Here is a 24848-nt window from a genome sequence, read left to right on the forward strand (position 1 = left end):
TTATTTCACTGGAATTTTAGGAGCAAATTTCGATAGGAATATGACAGACCTATCAAATTCTAGCTGAAATGGAAGTTGAAAAAAATTATCTGCTGGTCATTTCTCTCTCTCTCTCTCTCTCTCTCTCTCTCTCTCTCTCTCTCACACACACACACACACACACACACACACACACACACCATATTTAGTATTTGCTGCAAGTAGTGAGTTGGCAGCTATAGAGGCTGACTCCATCAGTTTTATCCATTGATATTGTTGTATGTTAGGCAGGGGATTAATTGACATGGTGCCTGATTCCCTTCTAATTCCCAGGGTCCTGGATCCTGCAAGGGTTAAAATCTAAAGGAGGATATCAATGTTGAATTAGGCAAGTTGCCACTTAAGTACAGTGGTACCTCGGGTTAAGTACTTAATTTGTTGCGGAGGTCCGTTCTTAACCTGAAACTGTTCTTAACCTGAAGCACCACTTTAGCTAATGGGGCCTCCAGTTGCTGCCACGCCGTCGGTGCCCAATTTCTGTTCTTATCCTGAAGCAAAGTTCTTAACCCGAGGTAATATTTCTGGGTTAGCGGAGTGTGTAACCTGAAGCATATGTAACCTGAAGCGTATGTAACCAGAGGTACCACTGTATGGTGCTTAGTTTAACAAAGGAAGTAGCTCTGTGCCATAGGGAAAATGGGGGGGGGGGGACTCCCTCATCTGATTGGTAATGAGAAAGACAAAAGCCAGTGAGTTTTTGTGAAAGCTGGGCTAGAAGGAGGAAGAAGCCAGAAAGGCAGAGCCATGCTTGATTTCTGCTTGAAGTCAAGGCTTTGACTATGGGCGAACCCAGACTCTTGATGTATTCATGCTGTGAGTCCCACCATCATGTTGTATATATGTGTAAATAAACCGTATATCATAAGGGCACCACAGTCTCCACAATCCCTCATTCCAAGGAAACCAGACCTTGGATAAGCACCTGGAACTCCTGGAGTCCTGCACTGCTTGGAGATTGGGGTGGCATGCACCAATATCAATATTACAATTGGAAGATCAAAACCATTCCCCTTTTTTCCTGCAAGGTCTGTGAACCAAGGGTGATTGGACAAAGAACAGGAAAGGGGGGGAAATGCTTCAGTTAAGTGAAAAACAAGCAGGAACTGCGATATGGTCTCTATGTATCCCTAGTCTCAATTGTAGTCAATAATCTAGAACTTCCATGGCTAGTCCCCGTAAGCATTCTTTTGCCTTGATTATAAATACATACCATTAGAAATTTATTTTTTAGAATCTTTCAGCACTTACTTTGCACATATTAGAATGCAGGCGAGGGGAAATAATCACATATCATTCTCTTTAATACAGATTTGGCAACTCCACTGTAGATAGCCTGGCTTCCTGTATTGGGACCATGGCTAGCCCCATCCTGTATAAAAACGTTCTGGGACACTACTGCAGGAAAGGGAAGGCTGACAGAGAAACATGAGCCAGTTTTTATTCTGTTTTCTGTATATGAGTCATCTGCAGCGATTTTTTTTTTTTTTTTTTTTTTTGCTGGGTGGGGGTTGGGTGGGGAGGCTTTGCTTTCCAGTGCATGCTTTGTTAATACCAGCTGCCTTCAGCACCTCCTATTTGTGCTGACTGATTTCAGCTGCAGTTCTCTCAGATTATGACTGATGTCATAAAAGCTGCCAGCTGCACAGCCTCTTCAGTTTTTCTGGTGATGCTGGCTGGTTGTTGTTTTTTTTGCATGCTCAACTGAGCAAATACACCTTAAACACAAAACAAAGCCCTTAGCGAGAATGGGTACAGAAGCTTACTTAAGCAAGCAATTTGGCAGATTGTATAGCATTAACACATGACAATCTAATTGTTTGCATTGAAGTTATAGCTGTCTTTATCCAGACCTACTCCGCTGCTGTGTTCTATTCTTTTAGTTTAGGTATCCATCATATGCAACACAGGTACCCAAATGCACTCCTATTCCCTGTGTATCTTCCTTTCTGTCCTCTTCTAAGCATTGCTTTGGCTATAGCCTTAGCAGAGGTCCAAATTAATCACATCACACAGATACATTGAACTTAATTTGGCAAACTTAGCAGAGCTATTTCATGGTCATATCTTATACTCTTTTCTCACTCTCAGTTTTAATTTTACTTGTTAGCTCTTTCTGCATTTAGCTGTCCCCAGTAGGCTCTAGCAACCCTGTTCAGCTCATCCTGCAGCATCAATGTACTCCTTTAGTAAACTGATAGTTTCAGGAAGGGGTTCAACCATACACTGAGAATTTAAGTTTGTGCAGCTAAAGTGAATCAAAACACTACTGCCCTAGTGCAACAAATCCGCTTTTAAAAAACGCTTTTGCATTTAGGAAAGCGATGGAGAAATCCACTGAAAACTGGAATAAACGATAGATTAACAGGAAGTCATGTAAATATCTACAAACAGATCACAATGAAGGCTTTTTGTTGTATAACCGCTCTGTAAACAAATCAGAACAAATATTCAATAATGACCGTCAATAATGACCGGAGATAGTCTAACCACTGCCTAAGCTTTCTGCAACCAAATTAGTACAAATGCTGAATAAGGAGGTCATCTGACTGGCGAAGCCCTGTAATGGCTTCAGGCAACTTTAACTGCTTCTTGTTCTTTCTACTGAAAAGCAGCAGCTTCCCTTCTTCCTGCAATGGGCCCCACAAATCCTAAAGCTGCTCTTGATTCACAGCAAGGATTTCAGTTAAATACTTAGTGTATAAATAGAGGGAAGAATCCTGTGCAAGAAAGCAAACTACAAAAGGCCACAAGTATACACACACTAGGGAAAGAGGCAGCCTGGGCGTCTATTTACTCAAAGCCTGGTGTTCCAGAATCCAGAATCTATGAAAATATTATCCATGTGATTTTATTTCCAAGATGAATGTTGGCAGACGTTTATGAATACATTGCCAGACTCCAGTTCATGCAAGAGAAGAGGCATAGCTAAAGGATGTTTAGCTAAAGCCCATTAAAGTCAATGTGAGTCTTTTGTAATGCAATATTCATAAATTGATTACCGGTAGTTAGTTGCTTTTCTACCATGTACAGGAAGTATATAAGACAAGCCAAACAGGATGAAACATCCCAAGATAAAATCAATCAAACAGAACCCAAAAGAGAGCAGCTCTTAAAGCAATATTCTGCCTGACGTTTAAAACATTTTTGTACTGTAAAGAAAGATTTCTAAAATATATATATGCTTCACATGTATTTACCTCTCAAAGAATTGCACGTGAAGGAACTAGGCACTCATCTCTGGAAAAGGAACCCCACAAGGTGGTCACCGCATCACTGAAATTATTAAATCTGAAAATATCAGTTTCAGTAAAAAAGAAAAAAAAGGACACAGAAAACACCCTTAAAACTGAGATGGCAGGGAGGACTACAGAAGGCAACAATTCCTGCAAAACAATATTATGCAGCCCAAAAAGAAAATGGGCATCTTACAAAGATTAAAACAGTCTTATAGTCTTAGAAGGCATACAAATATGCAAACGAACCACCTGGGAGAGTGCTAACTAGGCTTTGGGAAGGAGGAGGGCGGACTCTAGGCCCGTCAGAGCCTCATGTCTCCTTCTCAAAGTCTCACTTACCAAGCTTTGAGACTGCAGCCCCACAGCTCAGCACCCAGTGCATGTGCACTGCTTGCACGGCCCTAAATGCTCCCCTGCCAGTGTGTGGGGAAAGATAATAATGGCACAAGGTCACCCAGAGAGTTTCAGGGCCAGGTGGGGATTTGAACCCAATGTTTAACACTCTAGCTATTATACTACACTTGCTCTCTTGATTGTGATATTTCGCTCATGTGAAATGGGTGTGTGAGAAGCCTGTGGGCTTCTCCTACACATCTGGCTGAACACTGTGGGAAACATGATGCTGGACTAATAGAAAGGCCCTGGGTCTGTTCCGGCAGGGCTCTTCTTATCATTCTGTGGTAACGGATGGAGAAAAATTGACAACATAGGAAATGGCATGTATGTGAGAACCAGAGGTGGAAATCTTGGGCTTAAAAAAAGGTTTGTGGTATTCAAGAGAAGTGAACAAGCAGACGGAGAAAGTGAAAGAAGAGAAAGGAAGTGTAGCACCCTGCTTGTGGTTAACGCTTAGCTGGAATGAAATATTCAACGCAGCAATAGAGAAATTAAAATAGTAATTTATTTGTCAGACAAATAAATAAGAGGCTCAGTGGTACGTGGTTACCAAGCTCTGGCCTGGCCTCCTGCCATTCTGGCCAGCACTTATATTCCCTTAATCCAGCCCCCTTTGCTCCTCCTGTGGCTGCCTCTGTCCAATCAGCCTGGTTGAAATTCCTATTGGCTGTTTGCTAGAGCCAATCACAAAAGATACACCCACAAAAGATACACCCATTTCCTTGCCCTTATATGGGAGACAAAGAGCTATATATAAATGACAAATAAGTAATAATATATCTTACATGGAATCTTAATTACCAGCTCACCTCTTGCCCTTCTTGCCCTATTGCCTTCTAAAACAAATGGTTTAATCTTACATTTTATGTTCAACAGATGTCAAGGATCTTGAGTTTCACATCAACATTGAAAGATTTCCTTCATTTAATGTTTCTAAACAAATGCCTGACAACCATATATCAAGACTGCCCGGATGGCGTCTTCTGTCTGGCAGGGGGGGGGCTGGTGGCTGACTTAATTTCAGGATAAATACAACTCTTACAACCATATGAAATAAGAATCTAGCATTCCTTAAATCCTTTGCATAATTACATTTAAGCCAATATATTTAAGCTAATATATTTCATACATTTATCATAGGTAGCCTCTTAAAAGAATAAAGCTTTTCAAAGTAAAAAGGAAGGAACTCAATAAAACACAGCTTTTAAAAGAAGCCTCTTCAGTTTGCACCTCCCCCTTTCCCCCTCCTCTCCAGCCTCAAAATAAAATAGGAAGAAGCTGCTTCTTCTGCCAAGCCAGTTGCCTTTCCAACATTTAACACATTTTAACCTTTTTTAACTCTCTTAGTTTAAGAAACAGCTTTAGAAAAAGACTTCCCCCAAAAATGTTCTCTTTCCAGCTAAATGTTTCTCCCCATTGCTCCTGGCCTTTTAACCTTAGAAAGAAGATCTGGCTCATTTTACTGGGAGGCACATTGGTATTATCTTCCCCATTCCTAATGGTGTTTTCTCAGCCTTGGGGCAGCATATGTAATTCTCCCTTTTTATGACTTTGAGAATTGTTTTTCTACTATAAATCAATGGGGCCCTTCTTGTCTTAGGAGGAAAAACATCTTGCCAAGGTTCTTTTAGGCAGCTGGTCTTTTGCCTGGCATGAAACATTTGAAAATCCTTTTTTTTAAGCTCATTTTTAAATACAAGCCTTGATTGAAATATATAGAAGCTTTGATAAAAATGCAGGCTTATGATTAGATGCCTCATTCCCCCCTTTCAAGCTCAAGGACCTTCATCCCAAGTGTCCTTGATAGCTTGACCTTCATCATATTCCTGAGGTAAAGCTCTGTATAGGGCCATGATATGAGGTAGAGTTTCATTTGAAACCATCTTGCTAATTGTACTTCTAAAACATGAAATGATACATGGCATCATACATAAAACCAATACTACTACTGTCAAGAAAAACAAGCAAGACAATAGTATCCCTTTGAGTCCTGTGACATTAGGTAACCAATTGGTGAGCCATCCCATATCCCATCCTTCCCATGTTTGTACTGGGACATGTGCTATATTCTCCATCTTTGTGGCCAACACACGGATTGCCTCACCATTATCAGAAATGTTAAAGCAACAGGCATTCCCTGTCAAGTTCAAGACTCCACATAGGCCTCCCTGCCTGGCAAGTACATAATCCATTCCCATTTTCAGCTGCAAAATGGCGGCTCTACTTTCATCCAACTGTTGTGCAATAAGTCTCAAACTCTGGGCCGTTGCATTGGTTACAAGTTCCACTACTGCTTGCAATCGAATTATTCTGTTTAGATTATAAATAGGATCCCGTGCCCCTTGTATGAGCTCACCAGGATTCCAGGAGGCAGGATCATAATAGGCTATAATGCGCTCTGGCGGCCAATCATCAGTACCGCTCCAACTTTGGATACTTCCTCCTGCTATATGAGAAATATCAGCATTCCTTCGTGTTCGCCTGGCCGAACTAGTGGGCATAATCCACATTGGTGGTAATACCCAACCCAAGAAACAAGTCCCACTCCATTTGGAAGGGAGTTTCTTGTATGCCCATTCTCCACATATCCACCACAACCATCGGGTCTGAGGTTTTTGGTACGGGGAATACAGAAGGCGAAATACCAAAAGGGGTAGAGAGTTCACAGTGCAGTATGTTAGATTGCCTTCTTCTGTCACAGTTATGTTCCACACCACTTTCCATGCATGAATAAAAGGAGGTGCACAGGGCAAGGCATTCCGAGTTCGATAGGTAGTACCGTGTGCCCAGGTATGACTATTCTTCTTATAATCCCAAGTATAGTGACAATGAGAAGAGCCTATCATGGGAGAATCAGCTGCATCTGATGATTTATGTACACAGAATTCCCCTTGTACAGGTATAACTCGTAATGGTTTAGTTGAGTTCCATCCGGGGAAATTCTGTATTTCAGTTTGGTGTGGCATTTCGCTTACCATACCAATAGCATCTAATGGTATCGGTAATAACGGCATACCTCCCTCTGAATCATCTGGCCCAAGAGAGCAAACAAGGCAATTGGTCCTATTTGCAACATTAGCTACCATTTCAGCTAAACCTACCCACATATTGTGGTCATGGCTGAATCCATATTTAGCCAATTTGGTCAGATTCAAGGACCCTTCCCCTTCCCAAGGGATCAGGATTAATAAAATCATGTTGATGTCTAGTATATGCATTCCTTCCACAAAAGATTACCTTATTGTGATAGCAAATAATTATTAGCCCCAATATAATTCCCCCAGTGACAGAAATGGGGAACCACCAAGACCAAAACATATATCCCGAGGATCCCCAATGAGTAATATCTCTGATAATTGTTCCACAAGGGGGGGGCAGTCAATCAATTGTATTAGAGAATCTTTCCGTTCACAGTCGCTGGTTCAGACGCTCCTCAAGCTTCAGGCGTGCGCAGGTCAGCCAGCTTCCAGGTTGTGGCTGCAGCAGGCCGGTCGTCAAATGTTGCCCGTGACCTAGCCCGTTCCCGGTAGGGCTAGATACAGGGGTTTTTGGAGAGAGTTAGTTTTAAAGGATTAGAGGGGTCACCTTTGCACGTCCAACTGCCTTCAGACTTCTTCAAACGAGAGTGATGAATCCAGGGGGTCACCTCAGCTACCTTCACCGCTGTTGGAGTAGAGAGCAAGACGGTGTAAGGTCCACGCCACTTAGGTGCAAGTGGATCGCGTTTCCACTCTTTCACCCATACGCTATCGCCAGCCTGGAACTGATGAATCGGCTCGGCAATGCTGCACGGCGTGCGCTCGAGGGCCCACCTGTTAAGAGAAACAAAAACACGGGAGAGAGATTGCACTTGTTCCTGTGTCACATGGTCTCCTATTTGTTTAAGGTCAGCTGGAATATCCTGAACAAAGGAGGGCGGTCTCCCATACAGGAGCTCAAAAGGTGACAACTTAAGTCTTTTTGTGGGTGCACACCGAACACGAAACAGTGTTATGGGTAACACATCTACCCATCCCAATCCCGTTTCCTGGGTTAATTTTGCCAATTGGGTTTTCAGAGTCCGATTCATTCTTTCAGTTTTCCCTGAACTCTGAGGCCTATATGCTGTATGCAGTCTCCATTTTACTTGTAGGACTCGACATACATCTTGTACTACTTGATCAATGAACGCTGGCCCATTATCACTTCCAATGCATCTAGGTAATCCAAACCTTGGGATCAATTCAGTGAGGAGTCTTTTAGTTACCTCTCGTGCCTTTTCAGTTCGGGTGGGAAAAGCTTCAACCCATCCGGTAAGAGTATCTACAAACACAAGGAGATACTTGAATCCCTTAGAAGGGACCAGCTCTGTGAAGTCCACAATTAGGCTTTCCATGGGGACGTATCCCACATGCTGAATTCCAGGAGGTTGTACCGGTCCCTGCCTGGGATTGTTTTTAGCACAAAGAACACATTTCTGTGAAATGCAAGTTGCTAATTGTGATAGATTAATAATATACAACTTCCGACTGAGACTCTCTCTAGTTGCAGTACCGCCAAGGTGAGTAGATTCATGATAATTTCTTACAATTGTGCCTGCTAGATGATGAGGTACATAAATCCTATTGTCCGGCAGGATCATCCAACCGTCCTTCACAACTGCTCCTTCCTGTTCAGCCCACTTCCTCTCTTCTGGGGTATAGTGAGGTTTAACTTCTTCTGGAACTACCTCTGGTATGAGGGCTGCTATAAATCCTCCCACAGGCTTTTGGGCTGCCTCTCGGGCTGCTTTGTCAGCAGCATGATTTCCTCTGGTTATTGGATCCTTCCCTCGTCCATGACCTTTGCAGTGCATTACAGCAATCTGTTCTGGAGCCCATACTGCTTCTAACAGGATTTCTACTTCAGGTCCATATTTCAAAGCCTTCCCGTGGGCTCCGATTAGACCTCTTTCTTTCCATAGAGCTCCATGTGCATGCAGGGTTAAGAAGGCATATTTTGAATCAGTATAGATGTTTGCCTTACATCCGGCTGCCAATTGCAGAGCTCTAGTTAAACCTATAAGTTCAGCCTTTTGTGCTGAGGTGCCAGCAGGCAAAGCTTCAGCTTCCACAACTTCCTCATTGGTGACCACAGCATATCCTGCTCGTCTGGCACCTTCATGCAGGTAACTGCTACCATCAGTATAATATACAACATCTGGATTTTTTAATGGTTCATCTTTCAGATCAGGTCTACTGGAATAAACTTCATCCATTATTTGGAGACAATCATGTGATTCCTCATCATCTACCTCTGGTAGGGGCAGCAAAGTCGCTGGATTGAGCATATTCACTACTCGTAGATGAATCCTGGGATTTTCACACAATAGGCCTTGGTATCTAGCCATCCTTGGGTTCGTTAGCCAATAACTACCCTTATATTCCATGAGTGTCAGAACAGCATGAGGTACATTCACATACATCGTCTGGCCAAAGGTAAATTTATCAGCTTCTTTGACAAGGCTCGCAGTGGCCGCTACTGCCCTTAGGCATGGAGGCCATCCTTTTGCTACTGAGTCCAATTGTTTAGACAAATAAGCTACTGGACGGTTCCAACTTCCTAATCTCTGGGTCAGGACTGCCGCTGCAATCCCATTCTGTTCATGTACATACAGCTGAAAGGGTTTTTCCGAATTAGGCAATCCAAGGGCTGGTGCCTCCATAAGTCGCTGTTTGATAACTAAAAAGGCTTGTTTCTGCTCAGGTCCCCATACGAATGGGTCCTTTTCTGCACCTCGAGTGCTTTCATGTAAGGGCTTGGCCAGACTGCTGAAATCAGGTATCCATAGTCTACAAAACCCTGCTGTTCCCAGGAATCCCCTAAGTTGTTTTCTTGTGGTAGGTTCCTTGATAAGGCAAATAGCTTCTTTCCTCTCTGGTCTCAATGCTCGTTGTTGGTGTGAGATGTCAAAGCCCAAATATTTGACCTTTTCTAAACATAACTGTGCCTTTTTCTGGGAAACTCGGTAGCCAGCTTCCCAGAGCAAGTGGAGCAGTTCCTCTGTCCCTTCTTTACAGGTATCAAAATCCTTTGCAGCTAGTATAAGATCATCCACATATTGCAGAACCACCTTTTCTCCCGGTATTGAGGGGTAACTTGTTAGATCCCTCGCCAAGGCAGTGCCAAATAAAGTTGGGGAATTTTTGAATCCTTGGGGCAATCTTGTCCAGGTTAGCTGGCCTTTTGTTCCTGTCAAAGGGTCTTCCCACTGGAAGGCAAATATAGGTTGGCTCTGTGGTGCCAGCCGGCAACAGAAGAATGCATCTTTCAAGTCCAATACAGTAAAAAATGTTGCTTCTGGTGGGATCAAACTCAGCAAGGTATATGGGTTTGGTACATTTGGGTGCAAGGTCTCGATAGCCTGGTTTACGAGCCTCAAGTCCTGCACTGGCCTGTATTCATCTGTCCCAGGTTTTCGAACAGGCAAAAGGGGTGTGTTCCATTCTGATTGGCAAGGCTTAAGCAGACCATATTTTAATAGGCGGTCCAAATGTTTCTGGATGCCCTCCGCTGCTCGCCGGGGTAAGGGATATTGCTTTACAGATACAGGGGTAGCCATAGGTTTTAGGGTTACTACAATTGGAGCTATATTCTTAGCCATTCCTGGTGGCACCTGTAGAGTTCGGAGGAGCTTGTTTAATTCTGTATCCAATGTGGGTTGGACTTGCAAGGCTGACATTAGGCGCCATGATTGTTCCTTAGGTACTGAGAGGGTAATTATTCCTGCTGCTTTTGATGGCAGTTTCATTTCTGGACCTCGAGGAGTGAAAGTGATTTGGGCCTGCAATTTGGACAGCATATCTCTACCTAAGAGAGGTATTGGACACTCAGGTATATACAAAAACTGATGGGTTAAACGATGTCCCCCAATCTGGCATTCCAAAGGTTGGAGGAAAGACCTCTTGGCTGACTGTCCAGTGGCACTTTTAATGACTACACTTTTAGATGCCTTTTTCTGCAATAGTTCTGGGAGTACCGAGTATTCAGCCCCAGTATCAATCATAAAATCTATTAAATGGCTCCCTAATTGAATCGTGACCGTGGGCTCCTGGAAGCCTAACTTTATGGAGTCCGGTCGTTCCTAGTCTTGGGTAAAATCCTCTTCTGCCAGTCCAATGAAATTGTCTCTACTCCGTCCCTGTCCTGGTCTCTGATATCTTCCATCTCGGATCATTCCCCGTCCCCGTCCCTGGTTTCTTGGGCCGGAGCCGGAGCCTGGGCCTGGGCCTGGGCCTGGGCGCACTTCTTCCAACCTCAGGGGTTCAGGACACTCCCGCTTCCAATGACCCTCCTTCTTGCAATTTGCACATTGATTCCTTCCCAGTGGTGGATTCCTTCCTCGCCCTCGCCCTCCATTTAAGGGGCGGTGGTCTTGCTTCACTGCTGTGGCTAGCATTACCATCTTTTCCTTCTGCCACTTCTTCTTCTCTTGTTTCTCAGCCTCATCCCTATTCCGATAAACTCGGCGTGCAATGGCCATAATTTGGCTCATCAGCATCCCTTCCCATCCTTCTGATTTCTGAATTTTCTTACGAATGTCAGAAGCGCACTGGGCCACAAATGTAGCAGTAATCATTCTGCTGTTTTCAGGGGCTTCAGGGTCAAAAGGAGTCCATATACGATAGGCTTCTTGCAGCCTCTCTAAAAAGTCTCCCGGACTCTCATTTGGTTTTTGTTCTACTTCTGAAACTTTAGACATATTAGTGGGCTTCTGGCATGCCCTGCAGATACCTTGCACAAGTGTCTGGCGGTAGGTGGTAAGTCTGGCCAGGTGAATTGCATTGTTTGGATCCCAATTAGGATCTTCCAAGGGAAAGTTATCTTGGAGATGACGGTCAATATTATAAATATTTCCCGCTCTGGCCTGCTCACGCAAATATATCTGTGCCTTTTCAATTATGTCTCTCCTTTCCTCAGTGGTGAACAGAGTATTTAGGAGCTGGCGACAATCTGTCCAAGTAGGGCTATGAGTATTTACTATTGAAGTCACCAAGTCCATCATAGCCTGAGGTTTTTCTGCAAAAGATGGGGTGTGTGTTTTCCAATTCATCAGATCTGTAGTTGTGAATGGAATATATTGCAGGGTCGAAGTTCGAGGTGGCCGTGGTCCGGGTTGCCCATTAACCAGTGCAGGCTCCTCAAGTGCATCAAATACTCTTCTAAGAGGGGCTACTACGTGATCTTTCTCTTCACTTTGCTCTAGGGGCCTCAAATCATAGGGGATGGTATCTGTCGCAAGGCGTTCTTTTAGCAGCTTTATACGCCTGGCTGTATTGCTTGCTGACCGAGCAAGGTCTCCCTGTAACTTCTGTAACATTTCTCTGGGACTTGGATGTACAGGGGTTTGGGGTGGGCAATCAGTTGTTCCACTAAAGGAGATTGTAGATGGAGGTCTATTAGGAGTCACAGGTGGAATAACCACTTCTGCTTGGGCTTTATTATAGAACTCCAATGCCTCCTGAAGATATTTATCATAATCTATCAAGGAATCAAGCTCTGTGACTCCACTCCCATTATTCATTCCAGTTTCTTGCCTTGGGGTTACAACTGGTGGAGTGTTTGGATTAAGCTCCCTTCGATGTGGAGCATAGGGTGGAGGTGGAAGCACCTCTTCCTCTGGCCCCTCAAAAATGGGTTTGAGTTTATTTGGCAAGATTCCTTTCCTAGCTTCGGCTTTTACAGCCAATAATTTGCATCGTTTGACTTTGCATTCCCTTATCCATGGAGGATTTTTATTTAATGTGCTCAGCCAGGAATCTATATATGGAAATTGTTCTGGGCACCCTCCAGTTTCTTTGGCGATATCAGTCCAAAGTTTGCTTACTAAATTTATATCAAAGGTTCCCTGGGATGGCCATCCAGTAATTTGTTTTGGCCATTCTAGTTCACATAACGTTCTCAAGCGCTCTGGCGTCATTTTGACTCCATATGCCCCTGAGAAGGCTTTCTTAAAATTATTTAACATACACTCAAGAGGTGTATTTTCCCCCTTTGAACCCCCAACTCCCATTGTATGGCCCTGTGAAGTATCCACTCAGTCACTCACAGACGCGCTTCGTGGGTTTCCTTGCCTAGTGAAGTCGCCTTACTAGGAACCGAAGTACTGCCCACTCCACACTCGGGTCAGCTACAGATTGCTCTGTACTTTCTCACACATACAATGCGCTGGATACTTCACCACACTCTACCTCCCAATTTTTCCCTTTCCCTACACCAGATCACCATCTGATGTACCCAACCACCTAGCGTACTCAGTTTCCCCTTACTGAGACGCAGAAGTTTGATCAAGACTTCTCTTCCTCCCAATTAATTGGAGGGCCAAAAATCCCTTTGTGCACTTACCCTTGGTTGGTTCCCTGATTCCCCCGGTCCGTCGCCGCCAGTGAGCAGGGTATCAGACAGACGAGTCTTCTGCGTTCCCCCTGGAAAAAATTACCAGTGCGCGCTTTGGGTAAGCAGTTGTCCTCTCTCTTGTACCCTGCCCAGTAGGGCGAAGGGGCTGCGTTCCAGCAGACCACTTATCCGAGTCACAGGGCACCATAAAATGTAGCACCCTGCTTGTGGTTAACGCTTAGCTGGAATGAAATATTCAACGCAGCAATAGAGAAATTAAAATAGTAATTTATTTGTCAGACAAATAAATAAGAGGCTCAGTGGTACGTGGTTACCAAGCTCTGGCCTGGCCTCCTGCCATTCTGGCCAGCACTTATATTCCCTTAATCCAGCCCCCTTTGCTCCTCCTGTGGCTGCCTCTGTCCAATCAGCCTGGTTGAAATTCCTATTGGCTGTTTGCTAGAGCCAATCACAAAAGATACACCCACAAAAGATACACCCATTTCCTTGCCCTTATATGGGAGACAAAGAGCTATATATAAATGACAAATAAGTAATAATATATCTTACATGGAATCTTAATTACCAGCTCACCTCTTGCCCTTCTTGCCCTATTGCCTTCTAAAACAAATGGTTTAATCTTACATTTTATGTTCAACAGATGTCAAGGATCTTGAGTTTCACATCAACATTGAAAGATTTCCTTCATTTAATGTTTCTAAACAAATGCCTGACAACCATATATCAAGACTGCCCGGATGGCGTCTTCTGTCTGGCAGGGGGGGGGCTGGTGGCTGACTTAATTTCAGGATAAATACAACTCTTACAACCATATGAAATAAGAATCTAGCATTCCTTAAATCCTTTGCATAATTACATTTAAGCCAATATATTTAAGCTAATATATTTCATACATTTATCATAGGTAGCCTCTTAAAAGAATAAAGCTTTTCAAAGTAAAAAGGAAGGAACTCAATAAAACACAGCTTTTAAAAGAAGCCTCTTCAGTTTGCACCTCCCCCTTTCCCCCTCCTCTCCAGCCTCAAAATAAAATAGGAAGAAGCTGCTTCTTCTGCCAAGCCAGTTGCCTTTCCAACATTTAACACATTTTAACCTTTTTTAACTCTCTTAGTTTAAGAAACAGCTTTAGAAAAAGACTTCCCCCAAAAATGTTCTCTTTCCAGCTAAATGTTTCTCCCCATTGCTCCTGGCCTTTTAACCTTAGAAAGAAGATCTGGCTCATTTTACTGGGAGGCACATTGGTATTATCTTCCCCATTCCTAATGGTGTTTTCTCAGCCTTGGGGCAGCATATGTAATTCTCCCTTTTTATGACTTTGAGAATTGTTTTTCTACTATAAATCAATGGGGCCCTTCTTGTCTTAGGAGGAAAAACATCTTGCCAAGGTTCTTTTAGGCAGCTGGTCTTTTGCCTGGCATGAAACATTTGAAAATCCTTTTTTTTAAGCTCATTTTTAAATACAAGCCTTGATTGAAATATATAGAAGCTTTGATAAAAATGCAGGCTTATGATTAGATGCCTCAGAAGGAACTGAACTGAACTGACAAAAAGTAAATAGAGGGAGCTTGAACTGAACATAGTAAAGTAGGCATTGAGAGTCTGCGGCCTTCAAATGTTGCTGGACTACAACTCCCATCATCCATGACCGTTGGCCATGCTGCCTAGAGCCGATGAGAGTTGGAGTCCAGCAGCATCTGCTAGGCCACAGATTCCTTATGCTTGTAGCAAAGGAAGCCAGCACAAATAATAGTATAGAAACCTGGTGCCCTCCAGTTCACAAACCTTCACAAACCTGGTGCCCTCCAGTTGTTTTGGAATACAACTCACATCAGCCCCTGGCAGCATGGTCCTGATAGCTGAGGCTCATGGGAATTATAGTCCAAAACAGTTGGAATACACCAGGTTGGGGAAAGATTATACAGTCATACTTTGGATCCTGAATGCCTCAAACCTGGAAGTGATTGTTCCGGTTTGGGCGGCTTCCGAATGTTTTGGAAATCAAATGGACTTCTGGAACGGATTCCATTCGACATCCAAGGTACCACTGTAGTTGCTTTCAGACCCAGCTACAGTGTACCCTAGAGCATGGATTCCAGAATAATTAAAGCACTCCCCAAACTTTAATTATTAGGATCTTGTGACACTGCGGTTTGTAACAAATTAAACTGTAGGCCTTTGAGGTGACTGTCCTGGTTTCAAGCTCGGAGGGAAACCTGTTCAGTTTCCTCTCCATCCTGAATAAATGTATGGCCATGTTGTTGTGCAGCTCTTCTGTGAAAACCCTCAAGAGAAAACTTTCCAATTTATCTTGGGAGTGAGGCAAGCTGAAAAGGGCAACAAAACCACACTAGCTGCAGAAATGTTGACGGCAAGCTTTGAAGTGAACCTAGGCTGCCGCCTCAAGTTGTAGGGAGCAGGCTGAGGCAGGAAATGAGAAGCACGCTGAATTAATCACTTGATGCTCTGATTAAGAGGCATGGGACTCTGTATCATGTGATAGCTAAAACTCTAAGCTCCGGTCCCTCAGACATTATTTGGTACATGAGAAATTTGAACAGACAGATGGGAGTCATGAGCAGGATTACAACTACTATTAAGCGCAAAAAACAAACGGAGTCAATTATAAATGGAATGTCCAACAATCAGAAGTATACAGTATAGGAATGGCTTCAATGGCGCTCTCCTGTTTTGTTTTGATTTTAATGTGTATGTAACAGTGTATATCACAATCACATCCCCTTTTCTGAATATCCCTGAGCCAGAGTAAAATCTTTCCTGCCCAAGAAACAACCTGTGTGCCAGGAATGATCCTGTATTGCTCCTAGACTAGGCACTGCTATCTGCTCTGCTCTCAGATCAGATTTGTGGAACAAGTGCTTCCAGAGAGCTCACAACCCGTGCAGCCAGGCAGGCATAAGGTGTGGAGTCTGTTCCTTCTCCAAGGATGGAAGATCTTCATGCAAAAGCCTGAACCTGCTGATACAGTAAACAGCTTTATTGAAACCTGTTTATAAGGCATCTTTTACTATGTGAAATGGGGTGTTAGGGTGGGGGTAGTACCTCTGGACATGTCATGCTCCTTCTAGAGTTTGTCCACCTTTGGTCTCCACTCTCCTCTCAGCTCTCACCTGTACTACTTGATCTGATCTCCACAGGATGGGGTAGCATATAAATGTACAGTGGTACCTCAGGTTACATACGCTTCAGGTTACAGACTCTGCTAACCCAGAAATAGTGCTTCAGATTAAGAACTTTGCTTCAGGATGAGAACAGAAATCGTGCTTCGGCGGCGCGGCAGCAGCAGGAGGCCCCATAAGCTAAAGTGGTGCTTCAGGTTAAGAACAGTTTCAGGTTAAGTATGAACCTCTGGAACAAATTAAATACTTAACCTGAGGTACCACTGTAATGAATACTTGAATAAACGAAAGACTGAAGCTTTCCTGTTTTTAAAAGAATCCATCTCTCTCCTACTTTTCCTTAGTTCCCATTTATCTGTACATTTCCAACAGGGAAATAAAACTACGCAATATAAACAAAAACATTGATTAGTGGCATATATTCACTTGAATATTAATGCATATGAAAAATCGAGAGGGGGGAATGTGGGGAATATCTGAAGCTGCTTACTGAGCCTGAACACAGGTCCATATAGTCCATTATTATTATTTACTCACTCTGGCTATGACACTCCAAGGTTTCAGCGCCTAACTAAAGTGTTGAAAGTGTAGAAAAGGAAGCTGCCTAATGCAAACTCTTTGGTCCTCTAGACTCAGGGAACGTTGGGGAACCTTTGAACCTTCAGGTGTCTCTGAATTGCCCTGCTATCTTATGATGAAGGGCAGTATATGTCTAATAAAACACCACCACTATCAACAACTGCAGCTCCCGTCATCCAAGGTCATTGGCCAAATGGTTTTATTTTGCAGCGAAAAATAATTTAGCACAACTAGCATTATATGTGGAACTATAATGAAGATGGGTGACACCCTTTAATCTTGTTTGCACAGACTCCTGTGTTTGTCATCTATAGGTTGTTCTTTGAGGAGTGGTTTTGCAATCAATTTTCCATCATTTCAGTGGCTTGATGTCTAACTGGTTTTGCTAAGAATCAGACATGATGGCAAATCAATATTAGGTTTAACAACATAAACTTGATTTCTACTGACTTTGGAAAACTAATAAATAATATGGCACAACTTCAATGGTTTCTTATCCATAAATGCTGCAACCACTGAGTTTTGTTGTTGTTGTTGTTGTTTTTAAAAGAAAACTGTCAGCACCCCCCATGAGCCAGTGTCACCAACTGGACTTATCCACTTCAGCCCGAATGGGCTAGGCGAGCTGGGTAGCACTTCCAGAGACCACCTTCTGCACAGGAACAGGTCAAAGTGCTGTGGACTCACAGCTTAGAGTTGTGAGCACCGGATTCACTTCCACAAGAAGACAGTCGTCGCACAGCAGAGTATAGCAGAGCATAAACGACTTGAAGAGCAGCTCTGTAGAATATCTTCTTTATTCTATCTACAACTATAATACACAACTATATACAGAGCTAAATGAGGTCTAAATATAAATGAATGCTGAACTGCACTGAGTGTCTGCAGCTGCTCTTAGCAGCAACCTTATCTATAAACACGATCTCTCTCTAACACTCAGTCTCTCTCTCCCCCCCCCCCCGACACTTTGATGTGAGGCTGGAGCGGAATAAGTAGAGAGCAGAAACCGCCCCTCCTCTCTGGAGAATCAGCAGAGAACATCAGCAGATTCTTGGATATGGGAGGGTTGAAATCTCCTCAAAAATGAAGTACCTTATAGGGCTTTGACTAAAATTTAAAAACTTTAAATGTCCATTCCATCTACATGGAGCATAGCACAAGTAACTTAATTACAAATAAGTTGAAGTGTGAGCCATTCATGCTCCATAATCCCCACTTTGAGAGAACCTCCTAATCAGTGATCAAGATAAATGAGCAAAACATTAATAACAACAATGGATAGGATTTTCTCAATGGCATTTTGACCATATTTTATCAATATGGAATTTCAGAACCTGGGGGCTTGCTGGCAAACAATATGAAAATAATGTTTATAAGATTTATTCGTTTACAACTTGAAAATAGGGTTGTTGACTAGTTGCTGAAAGTGTTTTTATGTGATAGAATATAACAGCTGTTATCTTAAAATAATGTGGTAGTTACCATATGGGAGCTCGGAAAATTTCTTCCCATAGTGACAGGGCTTGTCAAAATATTGAACACTTGGATGAAATGCAGAACACTTGGAAGATAGGCTTTGTTGCCTTTAAAAAGAACATGCACTGCTATTTTCCCCTCTTCCCCGTGGACATTTCACTCCCTCCCTCTAGTTGTGCCGTGTTTGTAACTAGATAATTTCATGTGTGGGGAGGCTTCCAATTCTATGCCCCCATGGACTAGCCAGGTGGTGAGTTAGGAAGAGCCATTTATCTTAATACAATACAATGGATATAGCTCAGTGGAAGAACATCTCCTATACATGCAGAAGGTCCCAGGTTCAATCCCCAGCATCTGCAGGTAGGAGAGGAAGAGAAACTTGCCTTAAACCCTGACAAGCCAATACACAGTACTAAACTAAATGGACCAGTGGTCTGGCTCAGTATAAGGCAGCTTCCTATGTTCCTAACAGCTTCTAAAATCTCCATTTCTCCCTGCTCAGAGAATGTTACTACGACTCAGAAAACGTCGTACAAAATGCCAGCTGGCTGCTGTAGTCAATTGACATGAACCTCTGGTTTTCTTTTTCTACTGACATTACTTAATGCTTGGATGTATTTTGCATAATTAGGTAAGGAGCCCATGACGGTTAAGTCCATTCAAAGGCAACTATGGGGTGTGGCACTCATCTCACTTTTCAGGCCAAGGGAATCAGTGTTTGTCCACAGACAGCTTGCCGGGTCATGTAGCCAACATGACTAAACCACTTCTGGCACACGGAGGACTGTGACAAGTGCCAGAGCACACAGAAATGCTGTTTACCTTCTCACCACAGCAGTTCCTATTTATCTACTTGCACTTTCGAACTGCTAGGTTGGCAGGAGCTGGGACAGAGCAACAGGAGCTCACCCTGTTGTGTGGCTTTGAACCACCGACCTTCCAATCAGCAAGCCCAAGAGGTTCAGTGGTTTAGGCCACAGCACCACCTGCGTCCCTTTACCTCTATATAATTAGGGCATAATCCAAACTTGGCCACTGCCTGGCAGGGCTTAACAGGATGGTGGGGCCACTGCCACATATGTAGGTGGAAGGTTGGGGGCAAGCAGATAGCTGTGCCAGGAATTTGGCCTGGATTGGAGTCAATGCAGTCACATGATGGCAATGGAGTTAGTTCAGTTCCACCACAGAACACCTCATTTTGGGATTTTCTGCTAGATGCATTTCTGCCCACTTTAATGTTTTTGGGCAGAAGAGGGAGCGCCACACTGGCAGTGATGTTAGCTTCCCTCCACCGGCAGAGGTAAGCAGGAAGAAGAAGGAAGTGGCAGGAGGTGGAGGGGATGGCACCAGTCCTGGTCAGTCTTTGACCATACTGGGCCCAGTTGACACTGCATCCAGAGTAGGAACATGCATTATATTTCATTGTTTTTATTGTGGAACACTGTGATTATTCTCTTCAAAGAAAAGCAGAGTATAAATATCAGTTTAACTAAGCCCTGGCTATGCTACCTTTTGAGGAGATGACACAGGGCATGCAGACATGGGTACACACACACACACACACACACACACTTTAAAAAAATATCTTTATATCCCCAACTTTTACCTAGCATAATAAATAGCACAATAACCAATTTATTAGGAACTGCTGGCAATCATGGAATAGCGGTCAGCATGTCAGACTTTGGCTGAGGAGGCCTGGGTTGTCATCCCTGATTAACCATGAAATCTGTGGCATGACCTGCCTTAGGCCAATCAGACTAGGCTACTTCATGAAGGGATCAAGCACCTAGACACACCACCCTCCAAACTGACAATAATTACCAAATACTGCTCCAGCAGATGTTATTATCTGCTGTGGTGGTGGTGGAGAATGAGTCCCTGCTCCACTACAGCACTGTGCAGCCTAAGTCCCAAGTTAGGTTCAGTCCCATCTACAGTTAAAGAATCTCAATTGCTGAAAATGGTCTCTTGGTGAGACATCCAAGCCCATTTCTCATCAGAGCAGACAACACTGGGCTACATGAATCAATATTCATAGGTGTCATGAAGGATGATTTTGAATGGAAGGGGTGGGAAAGGGGCTCAGGTCACCTTTCCCTTTCTGATGGTTCTCCACTCCAAATAAGCAGCTCCTGCCCTTCCACAGTTAAAAACATGAATGAACAACATTTTGAATCCGTGTGGGAAGCAGCTGTACATCTTTTTGGAAGAGAAACAGTGAGAGGTGGACGGATAAAGCACGCCTTTCCCCTGGTTTCCTTTTATTTAATATTGCCCCTTTCAAGCTGCTATTCTTTTTGAAAATGATATCGTGTATATCAAGGGCTTTGTCACATGTATTTGCTTGAAGTGTGTAGTCAGGCTCCAACTTGTAAGTGAGCCAGAAAGACAAACAAAATCATCTGCTAACCCTCGTGCCTGATGTAAACATAGGCATTTAACTTGCATTGAGTGTTGTTGTCAGTTTCCTGATGCCTGTGCTGCTCTCTTATATCTCCGAGTTGTAATTTGAACTCCAAAGCAGTAACAAAGACTGACAAGTATATCTATTAACCAGGCTTCATTTTAATCATCTGGATTCAGTTTCTGAACTTTCCAGTACTGTCTCTGCATCAGATGTCACAAGTATTGCATCTTTCTACTACCGAAAAATGTTAAGATAGCAAAAAGGAGAAAGCAAATTCCATTGAGTAAATGCACTTTTCACTGTAGTGAAGCATGGTGAATGAAACGGAGAAGGAAAACACAGGTGGGGAGGGAGGAGCATGGAGTGCTTTCCCTCCCCACCTACGTTTTCCTTCTTCATTTCATCCCCATTTCTTCACAACAGCATTTCCCCTCCCCATTTCATAATGTCTTCCTATCAAACCACTAACCCACAAAGTCCCACTCAAGTATTATGCTGCGTGCCCAGTTGCCTCCTGACAAGCAGACTCCCAACTTGGCAAGAGAGCAGCTTCAGCCTCCAGATAGGAAGCCATGGCGCAAAGGCAAGAGACAGCTTGCTCAGTGGTAAGGAAAGAGGAAGTGTGTTTATTTGGAGGAAGGATAGAAAGATATGTGTGAATATAAGGAAACTGCCCCAGAGAGAAGGAAGTACAGTATCTGCCACCGCAAGCAAACAGGCAGGAGGCAGGGCATGGCATCCAGATCCAAATCTGCCATCCCTCCAGAGCAGGGGTCAGCAAACTTTTTCAGCAGGGGGCCGGTCTACTGTCCCTCAGATCTTGTGGGGACAGACTATATTTTTTGTGTGGGGGGGGGGAATGAATGAATTCCTATGCCCCGCAAATAACCCAGAGATGCATTTTAAATAAAAGGACACATTCTGCTCGTGTAAAAACACGCTGATTCTCGGACTGTCCGCTGGCTGGATTGAGAAGGCAATTGGTCCGGATCCGGCCCCCGGGTCTTAGTTTGCCTACCCATGCTCCAGAGTGTTGCTTGAGGCAACTGGCTCAGGAAGGCTCAATGGTAGCTCTGGCTCTGGTTCATTGCCACCAGACCCAGGAAGGCAGGGTCCTGACTACCTTCAGCTAAAAATGCTGCTTATCATGTTCAAGGTGCTTATAAGTCATTAGAATGGGGTGGTTTTGGAGTTGCTGGGGGCAACATTTCAGCTTGGGGGGAAATGTTATTTTTGCTACTCTTTGGACTATGTTCTTGTATTCCTTTTGTTAGGCCTCATTATGAATTGTTAAGTGGATTGTTTAATCAAAGTGTACAGTTTTTTAGTATGAGATGTTTTAATTAATCTATGACTGTTGTTCTTGTTATATCTTGAAATGTTATATTTTACTATGTGCATTTTTATGATGCCGTCAATCACTTTAAGCATGGGTCACCATGCAAAAGCAGCATACAGATAAGCAATGATGATGAAAAAGTGGCTTTGCTAAACCTTGTAAATAAAGGAAAGCAAATCACACTTTTCTCATTATTCAGGGGTTTTGCAAAAATCCAGAAATACGTCATTTCACTTTATGTGCTTTAAAATAATGTCCATATTTTAACTGCATCTGGATTTGGTAGCACCAACCGGTAGTTCCAGTGAAGCCTAATCAAGGTAAGACTGGATGTAGCATATGACTGTGTTTGAAGTCTTACTACTGTTCAGCATGCCCGTTTGTATGTTAACAACGATGTCAAGATTGTCCTTGTAAATCATTTATGCAAGGCAGCTCAGTTGTCATCGTTCTCATAGACCATAAAATGAATTTACTCAGACAGAAAGCTTCGTTATCCAAGGCTGCATGTGATCATCTCAAGGCATGCAAAATATATTCCATGTGAGTGCAAGGACAATTAAAAAGTATTAAATCTGTTGCCATCCATTCACATTTTACAGCAGTAACTGGTTTTGGAGATACGCAAAGATTTTATCTCAAGCTCTTTTTGATCAGCTGATAATCAGACCTTCTATCATGTTCTTCTTTCCTATTAGCTACACAAGCGGAAAGAGTTCTCTATTCTTTTCATGCTTTTCATCATCTTACACATTCTTTTCTGGGGCAGGGGCATGGAGAAATACTTGCTTTCAATCAGCCATTTCTATCGTCACTATTAAATATAATCTGTATCACAAAGGAATTAAAACACAACATTTTCTTAAAAGAGTAAAATGAACTCACCAAAGTATGTGTTTTCTCTTTAGCATGAGACATTAATCATCTGCTGCAGCAATCCAAGCATTGCCCTCAATCAAAGATTAGACATACTGTTCACCACACACAGGTCGCAGTTCTTATCTTGTTTCTTTCTAATTAAATCTTAGAGTCATAAGCAGCAAACAACTGAGAGATAAATTAGACAGTGGAATCCAAACCACAGCACAAAATTATTGCTCAACTTCTAGAAGAGGCGAGTGGTTGCTTGTGCCATGATAGTTTCTGCTTATGAAGCTATTGGGGCAGTCATCTGCAATCCTGCTTTCAATGCTATATTTTGACCCACAAACACTGTGGGGTGATCATGCAGCTTCGTTTCCAATCAGTGCATATTCTCCTGTGACATCCTGATGAAATTCTGCAATATTTCATACCATGAATATTCCAAGTGGTGCTGCTTGAAGCTCCACCACTGACCTGAGCAACTCTCTTCTGCCATGCAGCTGACCTTCGGCAAGAAGCCAGTTCTCCAGGGCCCCATATATAAGGGAAATCATAGCATTGCTTGCAAACAGTTGAAGCTTTACAGCAAAATATTCTATTTGGATGCCTACTTTACAAACCATCTGTTCTGTGGCGTAATATTTTGCATGCACATTCTTGCTTTAGTTCCTACAAACATACATATATATATATATATATATGTCATTATTGATAGGGTTAAACAGGGGAACCAGACAGATGGGAGTTTACTGGCACATTTTATTTTTCATACTATGCCAATCAGCTTTTATGAATTATTAGAAGACAAAACAAACAAAAATGAAGAAACACAACCAACCTTAGGCAATTGGCTCTTGTACATGTGTGCTTAGCCATGATACACCATTCCATTCCATTCCCTCTCCCACTCAGTTCCCGCCCCTCCCCGTTTGTATTCTATGGTAAGTGAGCAACCCCATTCTTATTTACATTGTTTTTGTCCTCCACTGTTGTAAACAAAATCTGCCCTTCTTCCCCTATGGGGTATCCCAGATCCTTAAGTGGGTTCCTTATCGGTAGGAGAAAATAACAGAGGCCAACCAGAGACTATTGAGAAGCAAAGCAGCTAGTAAGCCTGATCTTTATTAAAGCTGTTGCAACAGGGTGCTCCCCTCACACGCAGGAGGACAGAGGAGGACCCTGAACAAAGAATTCCCTGCCCTGGAGCTCAAGACCACCCCTCCATACATCATACATACATCGCAGAAGGGGTGTAATCCCAAGACCACCCCCCACAAACATCATACCTACATCACAGAAAAGGCGGTCTACAACAGAAATTTGAATGTTGTTGTTTTTCCTGTCTGCTAGGTTATCTGATAATGCCTTATCTGATTGCCTTTCCTGGTAGTCTGGCCATTCCTTTGAGATGGTGATTTCTCAATTCCTGAGACGATGGGAAGGTTCCCTCACCCCTTCCCTCCTTGCGGAGAAAACATTTGGTCAGTTTAGGAGTCAAAATGGTTTCAGGACAGTCTTCCTGTGCTGTTCCAGACATGTGGTCCACATATCTATGTACATGCTTGGTTGGTAAATTTATGAACATTTATTATATATATAAATTGTTTATTACACCACCACATAACTAGGGTTTCCCCCTAATATTTTTTGTACTTTTGCAAACCTTGAGGTTTTCCTGAACCTGCTGATACTTCTTTCATGTGCTGATGTGGTCATTTTGACTACATAAGCAAGAACACACACAGGGGCATGGCTGGGGGGGGGGGACAGCCCCAGGTACATTTTTTAAGAGGGGTCATTACCAGGCTCCCTCATTGGAGCCTGGCTGTGGCACACAAGGGACCTGCTTTCTCACACTCAGCTGCAGCAGCTCTTCTCCTGGGACAAGCGTGACCCGGGGGTGAAGTGCGGGAGAGGCAGAGGCAGCGTTGCCGCCCCTTTTCTGCACTGGGCTGTGCATGCGAGGGAGCTGCCAGAAAGAAACAAGCAAATATAAC

At 43.3% G+C, this 24848-nt stretch overlaps 1 long non-coding RNA gene across 1 annotated transcript; it reads right to left on the reverse strand.

The window, feature by feature from the left end:
- Positions 1-1117: 1117 nt before the first annotated feature.
- LOC309338893 lies at positions 1118-23328 on the reverse strand. Its single transcript, XR_014155095.1, has 3 exons — positions 22873-23328; positions 3237-3327; positions 1118-1754 (listed from the first exon to the last, which is right to left on the reverse strand). It is a non-coding gene; the product is annotated as an uncharacterized lncRNA (long non-coding RNA).
- Positions 23329-24848: the final 1520 nt, after the last annotated feature.

The sequence above is a fragment of the Podarcis erhardii genome, assembly GCF_964252035.2.
Source record: "Podarcis erhardii genome assembly, chromosome: 3".
NCBI lineage: Eukaryota > Metazoa > Chordata > Lepidosauria > Squamata > Lacertidae > Podarcis > Podarcis erhardii.